Consider the following 12,567-nt stretch of genomic DNA (forward strand, 5'->3'; position numbering starts at 1 on the left):
ACCCCAATAAATTCAATAAAAATAAAAGAAAGGTCAGTCATCATGTCAAGCACTTGCCCAGTGCTTAGCACAGACCTGATACATAGTAGGCATGCCACTTTTTCAGTGGATAAAAGAATTGAAGAACTCCAGCACATTTTTAAATCAAAGAAAATATTTTAACATTCTCAATGCCTATAATTCTGTTGAAAAGCAAACATTATGTAAAGCTCAGTGGAAACTATGACTAGTTTCATGTCTGCCATCTGCCATTCGTTTTCTGACGAAGAATTTTTAGAGCACTGGGAAATCTCAGGGAAGGCAATTTCATTGAGTGAGTTCTGCTGATGCTTTATTTGAAGTTAACTGTTAGTTGGTAGATAACTGAGCCAAATCAGAGACTTGAAGGATTTCCTTCAATGCCATGAGCCTTCCTCCATTCCATTCAGGACATTCCTTCCCTGGGAAGAGTAAAGACCTCAGTCAGCCCAGCACTAAAATGTATTGACTGTGCTGAGGCTTCTCTCATTTTATCTTCACAGGAGACTGGAAGTAAACCTAGGATATGCTGATTAATTCTCCTGGAAGATACCAGCTTTCAACATGCAGAAGATATTCCAACTATCATTTGCCTGAAGGACATCAAAGAGAGAGGAGGAAATATATTTCCTCAGGGTGAACTTAGTCTAAGTTCTCACATAATCAATAGTATTACATTTTCTTGGGTTTAAGGCACAAGGAATTATGGTGGATAAATAATAATAATAATAAATGCCACTATTTTACCACCACATTTCAGCAAACCTCACAGGGAATGGCTCAGATGTAAAATGCAATTTTTTCTAATAGGATTCAATGACCTGACAGAACCTTAACATGACCTACCTTAAATACCAGACATCTTCTGATTGGATAAACTCAGTTTGAACAGTTTCAGTTTGTGCTATTACTCTAAATACAGCATCTTCATGCTGATCTAAGCACCAGACCTCCATGGAACTTGAACTGCTCACTATTACTCAACTCTACAAAGGTAAACGAGAGTCATTGTTTATGTTCATTGGCTGTCTCACTAATTACCAACAGCAAATCTAAATCATTTGTTTTCTCTCAGCTAACTTAACCCAATAGGCAGCTGTTAGGGAGAAAAGCAAAAAGCAATGTTAAGAAGGTAAATTTTTTAAAAAATCAGAATAGTTGGCATTACCTAACACATGGGTCCTCAAACTTTTTAAACAGGGGGCCAGTTCACTGTCCCTCAGACCGTTGGAGGGCTGGACTATAGTTTAAAGAAAACTATGAACGAATTCTTATGCACACTGCACATATCTTATTTTGAAGTAAAAAAAACAAAACGGCAAAACACCTGCATGTAGCCCGCGGGCCATAGTTTGAGGATGCCTGACCTAACAGAACATCAAAGTACTTACTTTTTTAAAAAAAGGAACAGCCCAGCCAGTGTGGCTCAGTGGTTGAGCATCAACCTATGAACCAGGAGGTCACAGTTCGGTTTCTGGACAGGGCACATGCCAGGTTGCTGGCTTGATCCCCAGTATGGGGAGTACAAGAGGCAGCTAATCAGTGATTCTCTCTCATCATTGATGTTTCTATATCTCTCTCCCTCTCCCTTCCTGAAATCAATATCCTATCTAATAAAAGGCTAATATGCAAATTAACCATCACTCAGTCACAAAGATGGCGGTGCCCATAGCCACAAGATGGCAGCACCCAGTCCCCTCAGCCCCGCCGGAGTCCCCGAGTCCTAGGGGGGCGGCTGCTGAGAGCGGGCAGCGTGAGCGACCTGGCGGAATGCTTGCTTCGTCGTGTCCTGGCCCCACGGAGGGCCTCTGGGCAGTGGGTACAGAGCAGCCGGGGCCTCTGGGGGACAGAGGGGCTGGCCCACAGCCTCAGCAGCTAAGTGCAGGCCCAGAGAGGCGATGGCGGGCCTGCCTCTCACAGAAGCAGTGCGGCTCCTTCCCGCCTCCCGTGGAATCGACGTGGGTCCCTCCCGGCTCCCGTGGAATTGACGTGGGTCCCTCCCGGCTCCCACGGAAGCGGCATGGCTCCCTCCCAGCTCCTGGGGAAGCAACGGCTCCCGGCAGTGTGCTGCAGTTCCCACCGGCTCCCGTAGAAGCAGTGGGCAGCCTACTGCACGCAATATCGCGTGATGGGCTACTAATACACACACACACACACACACACACTTGAGTGGCCAGATTATTATGATCTCTGAACGCATAATAATCTGGCCATTCAGTGTACTTCTCTTGAGTACCTCAATTATTTGATATCAAAGATAATATAAATCATGCACCTGATCAGTCTTCCCCTTTGCACTGGCTGATAAAAAGCTCAGGACAAATAGGTGGTTGATCTCCAGCAAAAGTCTAGAATACTTTTGGTACCCATTTGAGATACAAATACACTGAGTGGCCAGATTATTATGCGTTCAGAGATCATAATAATCTGGCCACTCAGTATATATGTATATATACACACACACACACACACACACACACACACACACACACACACTAGAGGCCTGGTGTATGAAAATTCGTGCACTTTGGGGGGGTCCCTCAGCCCAGCCTGCACTCTCTCACAGTCTGGAACCCCTTGGGGGATGTCCACCTGCCAGCTTAGGCCCACTCCCCAGGGGATTGGGCCTAAGCTTGCAGTCAGACATCCCTCTGGCAGCCCAGGAGCCCTTGGGGGATGTTCGACTGACAGCTTAGGCCCACTCCCCATGCCACTGTCAGATATCCTTAGCACTGCTGAGGAGGCAGGAGAGGTTCCTGCCACTGCCGCTGCACTTGCAGCCATCAGCCCGGCTTGTGGCTGAGCGGAGTTCCCCCTGTGGGAACACACTGACCACCAGGGGGCAGCTCCTGTGTTGAACGTGTGCTCCCTGGTGGTCAGTATGTATCATTGCAACCGGTCGTTCCCAGTCATTCTGCTGTTAGGGTCAATTTGCATATTACCCTTTTATTATACACACACACACACACACACACACACACACACACACACTAGAGGCCTGGTGTACAAAATTCATACACTCGGGGGAGGGGGGGTTCCCTCAGCCTGGCCTGTGCCCTCCCGCAGTCCAGGAGCCATTGGGGGATGTCCAAATGATGACTTAGGCCCACTCCCTGCAGGCCTAAGCCAGCAGTCAGACATCCTTAGCACTGCTGCAGAGGTAGGAGAGGCTCCTGCCACTGCCGCTACACTCGCCAGCCGTGAGCCCGGCTTCTGACTGAGTGGTGCTCCCCCTATGGGTGCTCCCCCTATGGGAGTGCACTGACCATCAGGGGCAGCTCCTGCATTGAGCATCTGCCCCCTGGTGGTCAGTGAACGTCATAGCAACAGGCTATTCTTCCATTCAGTCAATTTGCATATTAGCCTTTTAGCATATAGGATTTTTAACCTTTTGCACTCGGATGTCAAGTGTGACTCCACACGGTTAGCATTAGAATAAAGGAATCGAGGAAAAAAGCAAGCGAGTGCAAAGGGTTAAAAGAGGAACAGTGGAGACAATGATGACAAGGTATACCTCAGGGTTTCCAAAAATATAATACTTATAAGTTACCAAAACCATCTCAATGATAGTATACTCTGCAAGTAGCAGACCCCCTCAGCTTCACAAAGATAACTAACTTTATTTCATTACTCTGTGACTAGTATGAAAATAAGCAACAAATGTAGAGAGGCTGGAAAAAGCAGATAGGAAATAGAAAGAACATGAGAATAAGACATAGCTAAGGAGAATAATAAACTAGAAAAGACAAACAAGAGAAAGAAACAGAAAGAAGTATATCACTAGCAAAAGAGGATATGTGTAGCACAGATCTTGGTTTGTACTTACTTCTATGAATGGTTAAAACTTACCTCAGTGGTTTTGAAAATGGTGGGAGTTGAAGGAAGGGAGAGGTTTCATTGACTCCAACTTTGAATGTCTTCAGTAGAATTCTAAAGCCACCCTAATATTTTGCCCCTTTTAGGTAACTTGCTCTTTTTGCTCAAACATCCTAAGTTTCTTTCTCTATTTTTGAAGTTCTATGAGATGTAGGGCTTAATTCTTGGAAGATTAATCTCCTGCAGGTTGGCCTCTCAAAAAAAGTATTACCCTCCTACAATTCTTAGAACTCTGCAATGAGCAGTATTATGGAAATAGAACCTGGTTAACTTCTAGGCTAAGAGCACAGTCCCCTAATCACAACAGAGTAAGTACAATATTCCCCTGATTATTGTTGAAAGTTGAGGTAATGAATCATGCTACTAACTCACATAGCATACAGACACAACTGCAAGGCTTGACTCCAACCCCCATAGTACAATCAGAGGAACATCCCCTAAACATAAATGCTAAACAGGCAGGTTAGGTGGGAGCCAAGATCTCCCCACAGTCTTTCATATTTCTATCCAAGCTGTTGATTAATCAGAAGATGACCTTAACCCTGCAGCTTCAAAGCTCCCAAGCCCAAGGGTTAGAATCCCTTCCCTACAATCTGACAACCAGTCCTGCCAGATCTCTGTGCACTACCTGAGAGTCTCCCACCAATTAACACCACTCCACAAGCCTAACGTGTGTGCTGCGGGGTTATGTGACATTGTCTGCACAACAGCCAGTGACTTTACCAAATATATCTTATTATGGAAAAGTTTTAACAACATAGGATACTAAGGCTGTGAAGTTATTTGAATTCAACACTACCTACTCTACACACAGATTGCCTTCCCCTCCCCCTCCCCTTTTTTTTAAAATCACTAGGACAGGGGAGGAACCAAGATGGCGGTGTTATTTGACACCTGTACTCACTGCCTCACACATCAAAATTACAGCTAAAATACAGAACAACCATCATCCAGAACTGCCAGAAAGCTGGCTGAATGAAAGTCCCACAACTAGAGAAGTAAAGAAGAAAGCACACAGAGACTGGTAGGAAATGTGGAGGCACCAAACGGGCTTGTTCAACACCCACGTGTACCACTGTTTTCATCAGGAGGCAGATTTCTCTGCAGAGGCTGCCTGTGAGGAGCAAGGGGTCTCACCCCAACACCAGACACCCAGCCCACGCTCCCAGAGCTGGGGGGAAAAAATCCCTACAGACAGTAAGAACTATGGGCTATAAAAACCAGTGCGGATTGGGGCTCAGTGACACAAAGGCTGCTGGAGACCCAGCTGTCCCTCTTAAAAGGCCCACACCATGAACTGAACTTACAACCACACCATGAACTGAACTTACAAGGTCCCACATCCTCTGAGCTCCAGCACTAGAGCAAGGCTCTGGGGGACACAGACTCATATGAGGAGGAAATGGATTGTGTGGCATTGGGGCAGAACTCAGGGATGGCTTTTTCCCAGATGGAGGTACCCGCAGGTATCATTGTTCCTATACTGGGACCTCCCCAGTCACAGAGCTGACTGGCAGCCATTTCTGTTTTCTCCACCCTGGTGATTTCCTAAGACCCTGCCTCACACAAGCTGAGTGCAGCGGCTTTTGTATATGAATGGCCTGTCCTTGCTCAGGCTAAAATCTCTCAAGCTGCAGCTGGGTCAGGGAGCCCTAAATCTATATATAAAAAAGGCTAAGTGTCCATCTGATGATCCGACCAGTACCTATGACATGCACTGACCACAAAGGGGCAGATGCTAACTCAACGCAGGAGCTGCCATGACACACACTGGCCATTTAAAAATAAATGGCACCACAGACCTGGCACCAACAAACCAACACTTGGCTTCTCCCAAGTGGGACACAGGCCCCGCCACCACCCTGGAGCAACACCCCACCAAATCACAGCCTACACTGCCAAGACCCCATGGCGCAAAATGCGGCCCACAGCCCAGCCAAGCCAGAAAACAGTCACTGTGGGCGTCAGGTAATGATGTCACATAGTAACACCCAGCTTCCTCTTCCTACCGACTAGCTTCCTTGGAGTTTCTTCAGCCCAGTAACACAATTTGCTTTATAGCCAGGTGCAAACATTTTACGCTTTAACCAAATGTCTGTGAAGCATTTCCCTGTGCCTCATCTCATTTGATCCTCACATAAGTCCTGGAGTAGGTAGATAGGAGAGTCAGCAGAATGCTATTTTCTTTTCATTAGCCATAAAACAGAGATTTAGAAAGTTTAGAAACTTAAACCGACTGAAAATAAGTGATTCCTTCATGGTACCTAAGTAATGAGGGGCATTTTCAGCAGTTACATTCCCTACACTAAGCTTCATCCTCCTACCCACACATAGCTAAATTATCTCCTCCACAACCTCAGTTCCTGATTCAGCTAAAATATACACACCTATAAAGATAAACCTCCAAGCAAACCAGGAACATGGCAGGAAGCAGTGTGTTTGCTTAGAGTCTCATGAATCTGTTTTAGAATCCTTCTCCCCCCGTAAGACCTTGGGCAAACTGCTTATACTACATCAGTTTTAGTTTTTACATATAAAAATGGGGTTAAGAGCTACTCTGCACATTTACTATGTGAATTCAAGATAAATTAGTTGAAGTTCCCAATAGAGTTCTTAATGAAAAAGAGATTTTAAATACATGGTTCTTACTTTCAATATTTCTATTATCATGTTGATGAAAATAGTATATATACTTTATCCATGAGGAACTTTTGGATGGATCTGATACTGAAACTGAGGAACAAGAGAAGGTAAATCGAAGCAAAAGTGATCACAGTAAAATATAAAAGAGAAATCAGAGTTGACAGAATAGACCTAATGAACTTGTCTTTGCCATCTTTACATCAGAGTTCACAGACATTTTGAGAATCTGGTAAAACTGAAGAAACCCTATCTCCAGAAAAACAAGTCCACACATCTATATATATAAAAAGGCAGTGACCATTACAACCAAAACAACCGGTCTACTGAATAGCAGACTGCATGGGGTGACAAGGCTGGCTTGGGGACAGTGAGGGATGACAAAACACCTAACAGCAGGCTGTATGGGGTGACCAAGCAGGCATGGGGGGAGCAGTGAGGGGCCACCATGCTGGCAGGGGGAGGTAGTTGGAGGTGACCAGGCTGGAAGGGGGGGCATTCAAGGGTGACCAGGATAGTAGAAGGGGGCAGTTGGGGGCAACCAGGCCAACTGGGTGGGCAGTTGGGAGCAACCAGGCCAGCAGGGGGGGCAATGAGGGGCGACCAGGCTGGCAGAGGGGGGCAATTGGGGGAAACCAGGCTGTTAGGTGGGGCAGTAAAGGGCGACCAGGGTGGCGGAGGGAGCAGTTGGAGGTTACCAGGCCAGCAGGGAGGGCAGTGAGGGGTGACCAAGGTGGCAGAGGGGGGCAGTGAGGGACAACCAGGCTGGCAGGGGATAGGGGGCAGTTGGAGGTGACCAGGCCGGCAGGAGAGGCAGTGAGGGGCAATCAAGCCTGCAGGGAAGGGCAGTTGGGGAGGACCAGACCTGCAGGGGAAGGACAGTTGGGAGGGACCAGGCCAGCAGAGGAGGGCAGTTAGGGGTGACCAGGCTGCCAGGGAGCAGTTAGGCATTGATCAGGTTGGCAGCGGAGTGGTTGGGGGGATCAGGATAGCAGGCAGAAGCGGTTAGGGGCAATCAGGCAGTCGGACATCCCCCAAGGGTTCCCGGATTGGAGAGGGTGAAGGCTAGGCTGAGGGGAAACCTTCCCCCCACCCCGCCCGTGCGCAAATTTTGCACACCAGGCTTCTAGTAAATATATAAAATGTTAGGGTTCCAAGAACTCCAAGATATGAACTATGAAAGTCTAAGCCAGTATTTTCCAAACTGTGCATCACAAACCACTGTGACCAAAATCTATTTAATCAGTTTGACCAGCTTATCCTATTTAATAAAAAGAGTAATATGCAAATTAACCATCATTCCAAGATTAACCATCATTCTCCATCAGCTATTTAAAAGATGGCTGCCCCCATGTGGACACAAGATGGCTGCCACAAGATGGCCAGCAGGGGAGGGAAGTTGGGAGGGACCAGGTCTGCAAGGGAGGGCAGTTGTGGGTGATCAGGCCAGCAGGGGAGGGTAGTTGGGAGGGACCAGGCCTGCAAGGGAGGGCAGTTGGTGGCAATCAAGCCTGCAGGGGAGGGCAGTTAGGGGTGACCAGGTTGGCAGAGGAGGGCAGTTGGGGGCAACCAGGTCTGCATTGAAGGGTAGTAGGGGGGGGACCCAGGCCTGCAGGGGAGAGCAGTTGGGGGGGTACCAGGCCTGCAGGGCAGGGCAGTTGGGGGGGACCAGGCCTGCAGGAGAGGAAAGTTGGAGGTGACCAGGCCTGCAGGGAAGGGCAAGTTGGGGGGGCACAGACCAGCAGAGGAGAGCAGTTAGGGGGCGATGAGGCTGGCAGGGGAGAGCAGTTAGGGGTGACCAGGTCAGCAGGGGAGAACTGATGAGGGGGACCAGGCCTGCAGGGGAGGGCAGTTGGGGGACCAGGCTGGCAGGGGAGGCAGTTAGGGCCAATCGGGCTGGCAGGGGAGCAGTTAGACATCAATCAGGCTGGCAGGGGAGTGGTTAGGGGGTGATCAGGCTGGCAGGCAGAAGCGGTTAGGGGCAATCAGAAAGGCAGGCAGGCGAGCAGTTGGGAGCCAGCAGTCCTAGATTGTGAGAGGGATGTCTGACTGCCCTAAATGGGCACTTGGACATCGAGGGGTCCCAGATTGGAGAGGTTGCAGGCTGGGCTGAGGGACACACACCCCTCATGCACGAATTTTGTGCACTGGGCCTCTAGTTTTATATGAAAGCATTATTTCTTAAAACCATTGTGTGTGTGTGTGTGTGTGTGTGTGTGTGTGTGTGTGTGTGTGTGTGTGTATGAATTCATAGGCACACTGGATGACAGGGTTAAATGCCTTTCTTCCATAGGTCATGGTCAAAATGTTTGAGATACACTACTTAGCTGGTGTATTTGATACAACTACTTATCTCTAATGCAGATTTCTCTCATTAAGTTGAACTCTCCTATAATAAACTGTTCAAGAAATATTCAAAATTCCTCTCATCCCTCAGATATAAGAATATGAATACAAAGATAACTATACCTTGTAACCAGACATGCTACAATAAGAAATGTATTGTTAGAGTGAATAATATAGAGCTACAATTTAAGAACATCAGGGTGTCAGAATGCTTATTTTTAAAATCCAAAAGAAGCTGCAAGTAATGGGATAAGCACATTTCAATTGCTGTGTTACAATAAGAATATTTTGAAATTTAACATGCACCCTTCTGCTTTCTGTAAGGATTAAACAAGTAAACATATAAATAATCTAGATCATCATCTGAAACATCTATAAATGCTTTGAGAAGAGCATAAGGGAAAGAGACACTGAGCTCTTTACAAACATATTTGTAAAATGTGAAGTTACTCTGGCAGTGGGAGTCTCTCATCTATATGAAAATGAAGAACCACCAGGCAGAGAGGACATTCTCTTCTTCAAGTAACCATAATCAAAAGGTAAGGCTGGATGCTGGGAGACAAGCTATATAAATACACAATGCAGGAGGAACCATTGTGTTAAGAATAGGTGACTAAGAATCACAGCTGCTTTCACATTTACATACAAATCCACCCATGACAAAATTCCTCCACCTTTCTCTTATTCCCCAGACCTTCAAAAGAATCTCACCTTTGCCTGGCCAGAGTGGCTCAGTTGGTTGAAAATCATCCTGTGCACTGGAAGGTTGTGGGTTCCATTTCCGGTAGGGTACATACCTGGGTTTTGGGTTTGATCCAAGTCAGGGCAACCTCAGAAGGTAAACAATAAATGTTTCTCTCTTGGGTGAGGATTAAAAATAAGTAAAGAAACACATAAATAAATAAACAAAAGAATCTCACCTATGATCTTCCTTCTCTCCATCAGCTATTTAAAACTCAGCAAACTGTCAGGCTCACTGTAAAGCCTCACCCTTAAAATGTATATCATGTAAACTTACAGCAAAGTGGTTGTGGAACAGGGAATGTGGGTAAGAAAATGTTTTGTCTCAATGCTTGTCCTAATACTGTTACTAAAATGGTAGGGAAATACATTACCTCAAAATTTCCTAACATTTCCATATTTGTGTATCAGGGACAATCTGCAGAGAAATGGGAGAGGATGGATGAAAAATGGCCTCAACTTGCTTAAATTCCATTATTAAACCTGTGATGTATAAGGGAAATGTTAGAAGAGGAAATAAGAAGGCACTTTGCAGTGTGGGAGTTTGAGGTGAAGGGATCCTAAAGTGGCAGATACTTCTGAAGAGACGTGGTTATAGAGTATTTTTCCAGTAAGCAGGCAATAAATTTGCTCATGCTTCTGATTATCTTCATCAATGTTTTCTCACTATAGCAATAATTTAGAAATCAGCATGGCTTTATAAGAATTGTGAACAATGTAAATGGTGGTCCTAACTCTTTAATGTGACTAGTCTTTTTTTATTACTCCTCTTGAGCCAGCAGTTTAGGATTGATATAAACCTATAAAACTAGTATCATGGTAGGTGGAAAGAATATTATCAGTACAAATCTGGAGTAGAGCATGGTCATAATCACTTTAAACTGGCAGTTATTCTAAAGCTAAGGAGAACTAAAAGACTGGATACTGGCAAGAACCACCTTGCCAGTTCATACTTACATTCTGAATTAATAGCAGATCATTCTACCACTTACAAAGCCCAAAAGAATAATAGCCAGCTTCTGCCAAAGAACTCAAAGATCTTTCTTTTTTTCCAAAAAGAAATGACAAAATCAAATATGGCAAAATAGAAACACTTCCAAATACAAATTGGCTCAAAGAATCAAAATTTTAAAATAGGACAGAGGAGTTCTTCACAATACCAAAGTATTAATATAATAAGTACTAAAATATTAGAATAACAATAGAGTAAAAAAATCAATATTTCCAACAGAATATCATGACTAAAAATTAATGTGTCAACCAGGCTAATAAGCATAAAGTAACTAGTAACAGAGATATAACTGGGAGAAGGGCAAGAGCATGGAAAGCTCTCTCTAGGGCACAATGTAAAGGTAAAGCCTAAAGCTTAATAGAGAGCAAACAGAATAACTCCTGGAAAGACAGCCCTGGAAAACACAAGGTAATACTAAAGGAAGTTGAAACCCATGGAGACCTGAGAGTAATGATAGGAACAACAAATCCCAAACCCAACTCTACTCATGACTAGATCAACTCAAAATCCCAACCCTGAAATCCTAGCAAAGGGTCAGGAGTGCCCAAATTCAGGCATAATATTGATTTACTGCATTCTCTACTACACTACAGAAGACATCTGTCTTTCAGCAGTAAGCTAAGAGATATACAAAAAAAGGGGAGTGGAAGGACAGCATGATGTCAAGAGACAAAGTAATCAATAGAACCAGACTAAGATATGACACAGATGCTGAAACTATCAAATAAGATTATAATATAACTAGAGGCCCGGTGCACAAAATTTGTGCATGGGGGGTTGGGGGGTGGTGTCCCTCAGCCCAGCCTGCACCCTCTCCAATCTGAGACCCCTCGAGGGATGTCCGTCCGACTGCCCATTTAGGCCCAATCCTGGTAGGATCAGGCCTAAACAGGCAGTCGGACATCCCTCTCACAATCCAGGACTGCTGGCTCCTAACTGCTGGGGCTGCACAGATGACCAGTCAAGTACTTAAGTTATAAGTAGTGTGTCTAAGACAAATTTCTCTCTTTTCCAGCATTCTGGATTATCCCTTTTCCCTTGGTCTCCAAAAGTGTGGAGAAACTATGTATAATGATCAGCTAGGAGACCACCTTTCTTAGAGAAGACTCCCTTTCCAAGACACTAAAATATTTCTGGAAGGAAAAGACATTTTGTGAAGCCTGGAATAACAAATGCTCAATAAGTAATTGCTAAAATAAAACTATACTGTCAAAGACCAAATCTACAAAGACCACTTCTTCTCCGTGAGCATGTTTCTCTGGATACCCAAAAAGCCTATTGCTATCTATGTGTCATTTTTATTCTAAGTCTTATCTAGTACAAAAACTCTAATGTAGATATGCAAATAAGATATCCAGGAATAACTAATAACAGCTTTGAAAACTGCCATGCAAAATCTTAAACTTTTGGCAAGACATTGCATAACTCTCTCTTACTTAGCTTGGCAGATGGTAGTTATGTATTTACTAGAGGTTAGCACAGTGGTTGAGAGAGCAAGCTCAAGATTCAGACCATCCGAGTTTGTATCACAGATCCACTACTTACCAAGTAATGTGACCTTGAGCAAACTATTTAATATCTATTAAACTCATTTTTAAATAGGGATAATATGTATCTAAGAAGAATGTTGTAAAAATTAGATAAGGTCTTAGGGGAGTACCTAACACACATCTATATATATAAAAGCCTAATATGCAAATTGTCCCCTCGGGAGTTCGACCAGGAGACCAGGAGTTCGATCGCTTGCTATGATGTGTGCTGACCACCAAGGGGCAGCACGGAATGAAGGAAGGCCCTGGCTGGCAGCTGGAAGACCCTGATTAGCCCTGTTCTCCAGCCAGGCCTAGGGACCCTGCCCAAGCACGAATTTCGTGCACCGGGCCTCTAGTAGTAAAATAAAGTTCAAGAAGTGATACTATTATTAATAAGAAAAA

The sequence above is a fragment of the Eptesicus fuscus genome, chromosome 10 (genome assembly GCF_027574615.1).
Source record: "Eptesicus fuscus isolate TK198812 chromosome 10, DD_ASM_mEF_20220401, whole genome shotgun sequence".
In the NCBI taxonomy this organism is placed as follows: domain Eukaryota; kingdom Metazoa; phylum Chordata; class Mammalia; order Chiroptera; family Vespertilionidae; genus Eptesicus; species Eptesicus fuscus.